Below are 5000 nucleotides of genomic sequence, written 5' to 3'. Positions count from 1 at the left end.
ACGTTAATCCTATTGTAAATAAGGGTTTTTGAGTTTAGTGTAACAAAAATAATTTTTTTTTTAATACAGTTCAATTTCCTGCAAATTTGTCATGCACATTGGCCACTGAATGCATTGTTTTGTGTCGTACTATACTTCAAGTTACACTACACACAGAAACGTTTCTGAATGTTTTTACATTATTACTACACATTGGTGTAGATTAAATAAGGGATCAGTAACAAAGGGATTCTAGTGATGAACCTGCTTCCTATTGTCAAGCCTGTCAGCCTTCTCACCTCCACCAGGATGTGTAGCCTTGAGAGGATACAGTCTGTCTCTGGACTAGAACCAAGATCTCTACCAACTTTAACTATATCTCCACCTTGTTACATCTCAGTGATTACCACTCTCCTACGACGCCTTTCAGTGGGTGGCATAGAAACAGACCCACACTGCCACAACAGACAACAGTCCAAAGTTTCCTCCCAGAGAAATCTGTGGGAGGGTCCGAGAATAGTCGCCAACCACGGTGGGGCTGCAAGCTACCAGTCAATAAAATTCAAGGCAACAATTTTTATCATCATAAATTATTTAATATATTTCAATCTTACAAATGATCATTTCTGTTTTATAGGTTTTCATTATCGTCTCTATCAATAATCATATTGATATGATGATCACGGTGATGGTAATCGTGATGGTGATGATGATGATAGTGATTGTGATGGTAATAGTTATGATCGTGATAATTGATTGTGATGGTAATAGTTATGATCGTGATAATTGATTGTGATGGTAATAGTTATGATCGTGATAATTGATTGTGATGACCATAAGGGTGGTGATGATGATCGTAATAATCATGATCATTATCATTATTAATCTTTTCACTTTCGTTATCGAGATTATCATTATATATTGCTATTCATTTATTTTTATTACCAGAACTGACAAAATATTTTAGTAGCTACCGAATCACATTAGATTATTTTTCCCATTAGACTCATACTCTGTAAAAAGATTAAATAAATAGATGGCCAAAGGCATTATCGGTGGCAATATCAATGAAATATATGTTAAATCACATAAGATTATTATTTCTCTAACTTCCAATTCATTTTGAATCTCTGGAAAGTCTTTGCTATTTGGCCAACTATCTTTTATTTGATGCGTTTGTTCTCTTTTGGTAACAGTCTTGCGCTTCTTATGTATAACCTGTTCTATACTTGCTCTTACTCTCTTGGTTGTCAGGCCGGACGGCCCTTCACCGCTTTCACTATGCCTCTCCAGATGGTTCTATCCTCTGCCAATTCTTTCCAGTCCTCTCTTGGTGTCACCCTCTCCACTTCCTTCTTTACTCCATCCATCCATCTGTACCTGGTTCTCCCTACTGGTCGTCTGCCCTCTACTCCTCCTTCCATCAACTTCTTTGGTAGTCTGTCTGCCTCCATTAGTACGCAGTGTCCAGCCCATCTTGCTCTTCTTCCCCGTATTTCATCCTGAATGTACGGTTGCCGAGTCTGGTTAACGTATAACCTGTTCTATTTAATAGCTAATAACTTAACTTCATACTCTCACCACCATCATCTTATCCGTTTTTTTTTTTTTTTTTTTTTTTTTTTGCTTAAGTCCCAGTCAAAAATATTTTCAATTGTGGATTTCTTATTAATCTTCCCACGTGCATACTGTACATTTGTATACTCACTATTCATTCCACACCGATTGATATCTCAACCCAAACTATTCTTAAATCAATGTGGCCCATCAGCATGACTTTATTTACTACATACTAACTGTAGCATTATGATAGCGAGGCCTACAAGAGAAGTATATACTCAAAATAAAAAACATTTCTGTATTGATTACCAATAGGAATAGTTTCTTGCATTCTGTAAATGGGTACCTCCATTACAAAAGGAAAAACTGGTAGATAGATAGATAGATAGAGGTAGATAGGTAGATAGATAGGTAGATAGACTGTAAATGGCACTGAAGTCAAACCTACGCAGATTTTATCAATTTTCCAAGAAAATAACTATAGGTTGAAAATTATGAAATTCAAGTAGTCAATGAACTTTCTTTTACCTACCCCGTTGGGCACACATTCCATAGTTTGGAAATCCCTGCCTTATATGACCTCTTCTCAAAAATTAGAATTCATAAAAGGTCCCATAAATCTTTTTACTGTCGTATTCTCATCCTACTTCGCGCTCTTGTCCGTCTTACTTCATATTTCACTTGGAGCAACAATTTACTTTTTCCTGAATAAATTCAGAATCCTTGTCTTTTTGTTGTGCTGCTTAGGTTCTACTCTCGTATTTTAGACAAATATTTTTAGTGACGCCGTTGTCTTTTACTCAATGATATGTTCTTTATTATTCCTCTGTTACGTACGTGCATTCTTTAACACATGTATGTTCACCCGTTATCATTTTCACCTTATCTCTGGTATATTATATGGAACGTTGTATGTGTTTTGTTCCATATTTTTTGTGAGCCTCATACTCATTTACATTTATCTACATATTAGCATAGTTATGCTTATATGTCTTGTAATAGTACATTACCATAACACAGTATCGATATAAAACCATAATATCTGAAAATGTCCGTCTCTTACATCGGTATATTTTCCTTTGTGTGACAAATCAAAACAAAGGTTAGGTTTCTTTGTATATACAAATATATGTTTTTGTATATTTCTATTTTACTGTAGTGTTTGTTGCCCCATTTACAGACTATTAAAAACCCATAACTCTGTCCCAGTTCAGATCAGGTCGTATATACACGTTTAGAGGATTAGTTGGGTAGAAAGAAAAACAAGACTTGGTCACAGAGGACATTTGCTGTGAACAAGACAGACGATATTTCAGAGAAGATATATATTTCCGTCCAGTCTGATTTCTTTAACGCCACCATTTTTCCACATTTATCATACACACGTGTGGTTTTTGCATATATCACTATTTTTATTTGACACCATGATTAGGACAAAAGTGTTCGGAGAAAATCCTTTCCATTTTCCTAATGTGTACTTGTAAATATATAATCACGTTTTCTTGTGATTTAAGCCACACGCAGATAAGCACCTACTTGTTAACGCGCACAAACACACGCATACGTAATGTAAATATGCATAAACGTGCGTTATTCAAATACTACATTTGTTTTTCGAAAACCGTCGTCCCAATCTACCTACTTCATATTTATCGATAGTCTATAACAGGGTATTTTTGTCGCCTCTGCGTTTGTTGCCTAAGAAGCTTATGCCCTGCAGGTCCACCACTCGATCACAGTGGGTCACCAGGGACTCTTTTGTCTCAAACTTTCTTTTCACCGCCTCCTCACTTTTTGTCGATAAAAAGAAAAATGTTGTATGAACGCGAGGTAGCTTAAATCAATATAGTCTGTACAAAGATTTTTTTTTTTATGGAACAACTAGGATAAGGCTGTTCTTACATTTATGATACATACGTTTTTGGATTTTTAGAAACATCTTCAGTAAAAGCCACAACCAATCTTTCAATTGTAAAATGAGAGATATTACAATGGTTAACACATCAGAAATGCTATCCGTATTGCAATTATCAATAAAATTTTCAAAGTATTAGAATACTAATGTTGCTGCTAATTTATTCATCATCATAATTATTGCTTACTGTTAATTAAAGTTGAAAAGGTTGATTGATGTTAATATAAAGAAATTATTACAGGTTATATGCAGTCATAGCTTATTTTTGTTTCTTTTTATTCTTGTATTTACTTATGATATCATTATTCATTCTAACATTACAGTTACAAAAGGAAATCAGATATAAGCTGGGACATAATTAGTATTGGTATTAGATACACTAGTATTACTAATACCACAATATCTAATACCAGTCATAGTGGATTAGCAATACCTATCCTTATCGACATTTTCTCATCGTTACCCAGAACAAATTTGGCGGTACGGTACTGTGTTGGTGTTTCTCTGGAGTTTTATTTGTTTTCTTATTTTATCACCGGAAGTTTCCCTTCCAATCGAATGGACTGTTGGAGACGTATTTGATTGCCATTGGCGCAGGATTTAAGACCTTTATATGGGAGTTTGGAAGTCAGACTATCTCGTTCTGACTCCTGTGACTTTTCCCTTGTTCCGTTTAGTTTATCCATTTCTCTTTTTATATTTAATTTTTTTACTCATATGGCCTATGGATGATGTTATGATTGCATGAGGTGGAATGGGCGGGGGTATGGGGGTGAGGTAGTATGTGTGAGCAAAATTTGACGCAGCCCGAAGGGATTTCTCCCCGTCCTCTCCTTTTATGCAATGGGGGGGACGGAGAGGGGGGGTCGCCGATTTAATGAAGCGGCCTTACTGTGGATGTGCTGTGTCTTGCGACACTGCTTCTGACCCAGGGCAGTGGACAAGGTGCAGGGATGACCCGTCATCCAGGAGGTGCTCAGATAAGAGGGAGGGTGGAGGGGTGTGGAGTGTATTCAGGGATGGAATGGGTGGAAATGATTTTATGCCTTTCCCTTTTTGGCTACCTTCCTTGTAAGGGGGAAAAAGCCTTGGTATATGTATGTATGTACTCATATGGCCTAGGTGTTACAGCGGCAAGAATATATGAACAATATATTGTTTGTTAAAGATACACAGTACTTTTCCGATGAAAATATCAACACATGACAGGCTTCTTATGTAGAAGTTTTGTTCCTTCGATGTGGTTATAGGTTTTGTAAATTTGGTTCCGACTCACGAATAGCGGCTTTGTGAAGCTTGGGGAACCTCTTTAGCCTCAAGTGAATTTCGGTCTTTTGTGACTCCCTTGTAGCCGCATTCAATTGCTTGCCTTCAATTGTAGTATTTGTTAAATAGAAAGAGTTCACCTGTATATGGCTTTCCTGAAATTCGTAAGTCACCAGTACCTGAGACAAAAATCCTTTCAGAAATATACTGTAATAATACTAGACAGGGCTTCTGGTATTCGAAATTTTCAATATTTGAGTTTTTTGTCCTGAATATTGAA

The 5000-nt window shown here is 36.3% G+C and overlaps 1 protein-coding gene across 1 annotated transcript in view; it reads left to right on the top strand.

Annotated features, from left to right (window-relative positions):
* Nucleotides 1-5000, top strand: part of LOC143030499 (uncharacterized) — a 288143-nt gene that overhangs the window by 95652 nt on the left and 187491 nt on the right. The window lies entirely within an intron of this gene.

This window comes from Oratosquilla oratoria, chromosome 1 (genome assembly GCF_046742065.1).
Source record: "Oratosquilla oratoria isolate Oo_2021 chromosome 1, ASM4674206v1, whole genome shotgun sequence".
Classification (NCBI taxonomy): domain Eukaryota; kingdom Metazoa; phylum Arthropoda; class Malacostraca; order Stomatopoda; family Squillidae; genus Oratosquilla; species Oratosquilla oratoria.
The sequence above is the reverse complement of the archived record's forward strand: the minus strand, read 5'-3'. Positions and strand labels throughout refer to the sequence as shown.